At 41.3% G+C, this 8764-nt stretch overlaps 2 pseudogenes; one reads left to right on the forward strand and one right to left on the reverse strand.

Moving 5' to 3' along the window:
* Positions 1-3678: 3678 nt before the first annotated feature.
* On the reverse strand, positions 3679-4651 carry LOC147435459 (monothiol glutaredoxin-S17 pseudogene; annotated as a pseudogene).
* Positions 4652-6007: 1356 nt separating this feature from the next.
* On the forward strand, positions 6008-6571 carry LOC147435460 (mitochondrial adenine nucleotide transporter ADNT1 pseudogene; annotated as a pseudogene).
* Positions 6572-8764: the final 2193 nt, after the last annotated feature.

Here is an 8764-nt window from a genome sequence, read left to right on the forward strand (position 1 = left end):
CCTGATTTCATCTAATTGGTTAGTTGATGAAGAGCTTGGACTAGGAAGAGGCTGATCCCCTTGTTCGGTATTGGGTGAGGATGGTCTTGGAGACATCACCTCCCGTTCCTGTTGTGTTTCAGTTGCTTTCCCAACTTTTGCTTGTTGTGGTTGTTGAGTAGTTGACTCTTCTCTGGATTTTCTTTGAGCTTTAGCTAATGTCTCTTGTATCTCCAGGGCTTCAGCTTTTGCATACATCCTTTCTAGCATGTCCTTAGGATCTTCTTGGATCTTCTTCTTAGGGTTTTTGGTTCTAGGACCCTTGACTTCCCTTGGATTCCATAGATTTGAAGTCTGCAGCTAGTTGACTTTGTTCATAAGCTTCCTTTTCTCTTTCGAACCTTGCCTTTTTCTGGGGAGGTTCTTCCTAATGGACGGCCACTGCCTTTCTTTTAATCTCTTCCCTTCTTGCCCTTTTTTCTTCATTATCCGAGATTTCTTCATTGCTATGGACTTCAGGTGAGCTTTCCACTGACTCTTCATCTGACTTATAAATCACTTTCTTCTTTGATCTTGTGGCTTGTGGAGAGGGCCGAGCTTTCTCTATAATTATCCATGTGTTCTGAAATGGGGCTGGCATCAAATTATCGGCGATCCCAATGGCATGGTATGCAATTTGGGTCAAGACTTGTGGAGCTCCTAAGTATGTGACTTTTCCTTCCTTCTTTGTGCTCTTGAGTGTTGTAAGCACATACTGAGCATGATCTATTAATTGTCTACTTGATGACTTCAATACCTGCGTGAAGGTGGTTGCAACATCATGATTTGGGGTAGTGTACCTTGCTGGTTTCTTGGCGAGGAAGTGGAAGTGCTGGTGATATAGGCGGGCAAGATCCTCTACTTATTGCGCCTATGAGGAAAAATACCGTTTCAAAGTTAGGAAATTTCACAAATTCCGCTTTGACATGCTCTTTGTTTGAATTGCTGACAAAAGATGTCCGTTTTGCTTCAAACCAAATTTGGAGCATGCATAAATGCATAAAAACATGTATAGATCAAAATCATTCAATCTAGGCAAAAATTACAAGAAAAGCAAATAATCGTGATTATTTACAGCAGGGGAATTTTTCCATATTTTTGCACTTTTGACTTCATAGGCTTGAAGAACATGTCATTTAGATACTCTGAGTGAAGTGTGAGCTCAGTTGAGTGTTTAGGGCGGAAATGGTGCCAGATTTAGTCTTCAAACTGTGAAACAATAGATATGAGAGAGTTTGGGGGGTTTTGAGATCCAAATGTGATCAAACTTGATTGGTGGGCTTGTCACATTATCTACTTTGGTCCCATGAGGTCAAAGATGAGATTTGGGCTCATTTGGGCAAAAATGTAAATAATCGTGATTATTTACATTTTCATCAATTTGAGCATTTTTTCTTTCAAATTGATTGTAGACTTGCTATAGACCCTCTTTGTGAGATAGAGGTTTTGGATAAAAAATGTGACAAATAACTCAAATTTTGGACTAAAAAGCTTTTAGTGTATTTTTTGACAAGATCTAAGAATTACCGAACTTACCCCTCATGTCTCGAGTCTTACCACACACCGAGCGAGTTTTTTCGAGCAAAGACAAACCCGAGCAAGTGTTTGTACATAATATAGTAAATTTTATCATCAAAATAATATTTATTGTTTGTTATATATTGATGCACCTACGACAAAAACAGTCTTCACTGGCTAAACTTGGAGGATTTTAGTGTAAAACTAGTTAAAAATCCAAAAAATTTTGATAAGATATTCAATGTTCTTTTTTCCATTGGTTCCTACAAAAGGTTTTGCTGAACACTTTAATAGGATCCTCTCACTCTCTCTCTCTCTTTTAGTTAAGAAGATAGAGGATCCTTGAAATACCATTTCTTTTCAAGTCATAACCAAAACTCCTATTAACTATTTTAGTATTCAGACCTCCACTCATGGCTTGGATCTTTCGATCATTCGAATTGTCTTGCTAGAAAGTGAATATTTACAACGTGACTCCATCAATGCTGATGACTAGCCTATCGTATGGATATGGCACATCAAAAAGAAGCCAAACTATAAAATCTAATAATGGCTCGACTTAAAACACCAGTTAGCAGGCATCATGGGCATTTTTTTCCCCAACGCAACAGTTTAAGTCTTCTCGTGAAAATTGGCTTAGACAAAGCAGACAGCTCCATCATCCAGACTTTTAGCATGGCTAATAATCGAGCCACTTGCAAGACAATGTGACAAGCCCTATAATTCTCCATTTCATGTACATCATTCCTCGAAATTGCATTGGTATGATCAACAAACTTTTGGAGGCACATTTGCTTCATAGAGCCAGGTATGTCTATGGTAGTGAGTTTGAACTAGTGCATAAAATCTTTAACATACCAATCCAAGTTATCGGATGAGATAGCATAGAGAAAAGGAGAAAGTGGGAACCCTTGTCTTATGGATTTATGCAATGGAGTAACATCTGTAAGAGTACCATTAACTAAAAATTCTAGTTGACACATTCCCAAAAAGGAATGTGAAAAAGTGTCTGTCCAAACCCATATCATATAGACTCTGAAGTATGAACTCCCATTCCATCCTATCATAGGCCTTATCATACGCTCTATGGCCGATTGTTTGTGAGAAGATCTTTTAGAAGAGAGTCTTTTGCAATTTTGCAGTGGAGTGATCAGCATCATATCTACTAAGCAATGAATTATTATGCTCTTTGAATGTTGTACACTGGTGCTAGTACTACTCCTTGTAATCAACTTAAATATTGGCAGCTGCAGGAATATCAACATAGTAGTGCAAGCTCGTGCTCATGCCTCAAGTGAGGGCATCAGGCCTCGTGGTCTCCGAGGTTTGCAAGATGGGAGCCAGGCTGGAGGAGACCCTATAGAGGATCTGAGTGCCACCTCTGGGCTTGGGCTTGGGGTCGGGCTCAAGAGTGGTTTTGAGTTCGGCCTTGGGCACTTTCTTGCTCATCTATTCACCAACTCATGCAAAACCCAGAGCAGTCACACACTAGACCAGGGGCAAGATTCCAATCGATGGCAAGACGAAGGATCACGATCGATGGCAAGAAGACAAATTGGGATTGGGTGGGGTTGAGCGATCGAAGCTGGAACTTGCAGGTACAACACCCCATATTGTAGCAACAAGGCTGCATGATACAGCCGAGCATTGGACGACATGTACCGAAAAGCACCTGCATGGACCAGAAGAGAGAGGTAGTGGTGATGGCGAGGCAACTTTACACAGCTTGCCGACGAGAGAGGAAAGTGCTGACGAGATGGGATGGCTGCAACATCACACACAGAAACCCTCACTTCTCCTCTCACTCTCTCTCTCTCTCTCTCTCTCTCTCTCTCTCTCTCTCTCTCTCTCTCTCTCTCTCTCTCTCTCTCTCTCTCTCTTTGAGGAGTGCCAATAGCCTACATGAATTGAAATGAGCTAAAAAGTTCAAGAGTATGACAAAAATACACAACCTGCGAGTAACAAGCTGCCTCAATAAGTCGGACAATTCAAACGCTTGAGAGACCACAATTCTCAAATATTGCACAATAAACATATGACAAAAAGCCACAGTTACAAGGTCCAATGAATTGCAAGAATTCTATAATATATTGGGTACTTTAATGTGTAAATTATGCACAAAACTTATGAAGGTTTTACCAATTATGAGAGCTCTGCCTGCAACTCACCGCTTGCTTTTAGCTCCAGGATGATATGTCGCACCCTCCTATTAGTTCACCAAGTTGTGGATAAGTCGGCCACTTGGCATACTTCTTCAGACCTTCTCGAACCTCATTATCACTAAGAATATCAAAGGTACCAAAAGATATACCCTCCTCTTGTAGTATGCTCACCACCTTGGAGTTGAAGCCACAACGCGCCGCATTAGAAGAACCTTTCATGAAAAGCGTAGCGGGCGATGAATTTATCAAACTCTTTGGTCTACTTTCAAGACTTTCTTTATGGACCACGCCTTTCTCCATCAGTAACTCCTTCAGTTCCCCGCTCTTCTACATCTTAGTATCTTAGTGACAATATCACAGCCACTGATGAGTTCACCAGCAATATACAATTGAGGGTATGTTGGCCAGTTAGAAAAAGATTTGAGACCTTGCCTGACCGCCTCATTCTCTAGAATATCAAAGCTTCCAATTTCGACGCCAGTATCTTTCAGAATCTCTACAACCTTCGGCTGAATCCACACTTTGGCTCATTGAGCGAGCCCTTCATGAACAACATTACTAGCTTGGAGGCAACAAGACTCTTCAGCTTCTCTTGCAAAAGCTCACCCTTGCCTGGCTGCCTCTGAGTCATTTGCAGACATAACAAAACCATTCATCTTACTTGCATCTCTAATTTCCTCTATTTTTGATGTCTTCTTCTGACCACCTCCAGGACCTGTAAGCTCAGATACCTTTTGAGTCAATTCAGCTGGGTTGGCGCCCTCCAATTTATTTACCAAGACGCCATTCTTGAACAAAACAAAGAAGGGAACAACGGACACATTGTAAGCCTCTGAGAAATCCTGTCTCTGCTGCTTCAACCTTAATTTGAAGAAGTGGACGGTGGGATTGTCGGAGCAGAGAGAGAGAGGGAGTGTTCTTTGATTTCTGTTTGCTTTAGGCAAGGTTAGCATGATCGGCCGAAAAGCAAGAAAGCCTTAGCTAAGGCAGGTGTGGGCTGTGAGTACGGGGATTTTAAAGCTTGGGTGGGAAGTGTTGCACGGCGCACAAAACATCACCCCGCAATCCCCCCCCCCCCCCCGACTTGACGGTGTTGCTGCGTAAATCCTTGAGTGCTGCAGCCATCTTCAAGCTCCGTGGACTTCTCAGAATCGCCCTCCTCTCTCTCTCTCTCTCTCTCTCTCTCTCTCTCTCTCTCTCTCTCTCTCTCTCTCTCTCTCTCTCGAGAGAGAGAGAGAGAGAGGAGGGCGATAGTGATAGTGATGGTGGGCATACATGAGCAGCGTTGCTAATGCTGAGGCGGAGGAAGTGGGGTGCAAATTAGCTGCGGCTGGGGCAGAAGCAGGGGAGGAGGCCGAGTTGTGGGCCAAGAAAGGAAATCACCCTTACAAGAAAGGGTACAAGAAGAAGGGCACACGAAGGCATGGGTGGCCCGGGCCACCCTCACTAACTCAGCCGATTTTTGGTTTTGAATAAATAATAGGGAAAATTACCAAAATAGCCCTCTTATAATTTGTGGAAATTCCCAAAATACCCCCAATATTTTGTCATGAATCCCAAAACGACCTTCAAATTCTCCAAAATTCCTAAAATACCCCTAGTTGTGAGATTAAATTTCTCTAAAGATGAAAAAATTTGTAGCTTTTCATAAGAACTCTAGTTGTCTGTCAATACAATACAGGATGCTAAAACTAGAATTTCCTAAAATACCCCTAGTTGTGAGATTAAATTTCTCTAAAGATGAAAAAATTTGTAGCTTTTCATAAGAACTCTAGTTGTCTGTCAATACAGGATGCTAAAACTAGAATTTGAGTTGGTTATGTAGGGTTTGGAGATTATTTTCTTCATTATTTTTTGACATAATTTCCCTTTTCTACGAGGTAAGTTGTGACAATTATATTATAAGCACTCAAAAAAAGATCTCAATTGTCAAAAAGGGATAAAGACTAGGAAACCTTGAACAACGCAGCCAAAATAGTAACAAAGGCATTTTGGGAATTTTTGAAATTTGAGGGGTATTTTGGGAATTTCCACAAATTAGAGGGGTATTTTGGTAATTTTCCCTAAATAATAAGGTGTCTGCACTTGAGTGTCAAAATGTGTTCTTTGTTGTAACCTTTTTACCTTGTAATTTTTGGTGTAATTTTTGTCTATCTTGCCTTTTTGTAAAGAGAAACGTTCATCTTAAGGGTGTTAATGCTCCTTCTTTAAAAAATAAAATGAGAGAGAGAGAGAGAGAGAGAGAGAGAGAGAGAGAGAGAGAGAGAGAGCTCTTTTGTACCCTAAATCACCGGCAATCACCGGACATGGTTCGGGATAGGCTTACAGTGCAGATTGAGGATTCACCAATGCGCTATCGAGGAATGTTCCATGGAGCGTCAATGATAATGAAAGAGGAAGGATTAGCGGTCTACAAAGGTTGGTTGCTGTTTGTTATTGGTGTGATCCCGTATGTGGGTTTGAAATTGCGGTATATGAATCACTCAAAGACTGGCTGTTGAAGAGGAACATAGTAAGCAAGCAAGAAAAGAATGTTGATTTGAACGTCCTTGCAAAACTTGGATGTGGAGCAGTAGCATGTACAATAGGCCAAACTGTGGCATATCCACTTGATATGGTACTGAGGAGGATGCAGATGGTGGGATGGAAGGATGCCTCCTCTGTCATCATTGCGGATGGTCAAATGAAGGCACCGGTTCAGTACAGTGGGATGATTGATGCTTTTTGGAAGACTGTTCGCAATGAAGGCATTGGAGCCTTGTATAAAGGCCTGGTTCCCAATTCTATCAAGGTTGTTCCTTCTATTGCTTTGGTGTTTGTCATATGAGGTGATGAAGGATCTTCTTGGAGTCAAATTCCAAATATCAAATTAAGTGATTGTAAATGGACAAACGATTTGAAAGCACATTGGCTGTAGTACTGATTTGTAAGAGTCTCTATCATTTAAATTTTTTAAAGAAGGAAAATTTAAATGATAAGTCTGGGTGTGCGCTAGTGGGGGGGGGGGGGATCACTTTTACTCTTTTATTACTGAGAATCAAGAAAGATACCGCCAATTGCACGAGCTACCATTCGTTGAAGCCGTTAGGGCTACCAATTGCAGGAGCCGGTAGCTGCCATAAGAACACGTAAAGAGGCGGTATCAAAGACATGTGTAGAGGATCTCAAAGTGTGGTTGTGCTCTACAAGGACAAAACCACAGGTGCTCTTATGGGCTACAAGATGAACTGGGTCCATGCCTCTGCAAGTAGACGACTGAAGAGTACAAAGTCTGCTGTGAAACCAGCTGCTCTCATGTTCATGCCGCACAATCTCCGCCTCCTCAGCCTCTTCCCTTCCAGCCTTCCCTACCCATATATGATCCCCTTCTCCTCTCTCTCTCTCTCTCTCTGTCCCCTCCATCTCTCTCAATCTCTCTAAAAACAATTCCACACCGGCGCGGGCTCTTTCAAAGACTTTGTTTTAAAGAGATTGAGAGAGAGCGAGGAGAGAGAAAGAGAGGGGGAGGGGTTGAAAAAAAAAACCTAAGTTTAGTGTAATCCCACCTACAAATTTTGAGATTTACCTCTAAATTTTAAATTTGAAAAGTGAGAAAACCTACAAAAAATTTACAGAAATTTAGCGTCATTTGGTGTAAAAACCTTCAAACTTAGTCAATTTACCACTAAAATTCTCATGGCTAGGTTTGCCAAGTTTTCTAAACATTTTTTTTTCGAGCATTGGCCCTGCACGTACGTGAAAGAGTCCGCATCTCTTTCAAAGAGATTTTTGAAGGGTTTTGTTTATACTATATAGTTGTTGAAAATGACGACGATTGAACTTTCCTTGCCCAACTCCTTCAAAACCAAATTTGTCAATGATTAGGGACCCTGAGATTTACCTTTCCTAGCCAGCACAGTTTTTTGAACATGGCACAATGTTGTTTGTTGTAGCACAACCAACCTCCCGGTTACCCCTTGGAGGGGGTTACCTTATGGGGTGCTAAGGACCGAGGCGTGGGTCACATCATTCTGCAAGAGGACAGATGTAATGCTAGACTACCATCCATTTGAATTTTTACGAGGCATTGATGGACGTACAACTCTCAAACAATAGATAGAGTACAGAAAAAATGGAGGGCTAAGCCGCATTAGGAAAAGCATTTCAAAGGAATACAATGACAATCATACACCATGGCGCTAAGAAGTGTATTCAGCATAGGGGCATCACATGTTGGGTGAGCAATCTGGGTCGAGGCATAACGGACAACTTAGAAGACTAGGAACCCCGAGCAGTCTAGGAGCTTTGAGCTATGCTTATATAAACACTAAATTTCTCTAAAGTTTGTAGGTTTATTCACCTTCTACTTTGAATTTTGAAGATAAACTCTCAAAATTTGTAGGTGAAATTACACTAAACCTAGCTTTTTATCAATATGGGTAGGTGAAAGAGAACTAGCATGTGAACAAAGTTATCATAAGAAAATTGTTCGTAGCTTTATCAACCTTGCATACTCTTCTATCAAAGCACTCTGTATAATCCCCCACCATTACCACCTCCCTTGACACGTTTGCCGCCCACCACCTTTGGCAACACCACTAACTTTCCCCCCTGATAGAAGGCTACCTATGATGGTGTGATCCAAACTTTAATATATACCATGATGTGGATTTTCTCAAAAGAATAGTCTCATTTCAATAATAGAAGTATTTTCAAGTTTCCACCGTTTTCTCTAGAGTAACTTAGAATGCATAATATGTTATCGTACATCAACCCACAATAACTTGAGGTAGAGCAAGAGACAGGAGAAGAAGAAGCATAAGAAGAAGTGAAGAGAAGCTCGAGCTCCTAGACTCTCCTTATTCATGAGATTTGTTTGAGTGGCAACCACCTTACTCTTTTAGTGTAAGTCCCGTGGTCCTACATGTAGGGAGGTAGGAATAGGAGATCTATATCCATTGGAATCATGGTGCCACTATTCCCAACAAGGATCAATGGTGGTAGAAATGAGCTTCCAATATATGAGGGCAACTAGACGAATATCAACATGCCATTGTATGGGTTCCAATTGTTCTAGTCCATCAAAG

The sequence above is a fragment of the Adiantum capillus-veneris genome, chromosome 18 (assembly GCF_014529385.1).
Source record: "Adiantum capillus-veneris isolate H3 chromosome 18, ASM1452938v2, whole genome shotgun sequence".
NCBI classification, from domain to species: domain Eukaryota; kingdom Viridiplantae; phylum Streptophyta; class Polypodiopsida; order Polypodiales; family Pteridaceae; genus Adiantum; species Adiantum capillus-veneris.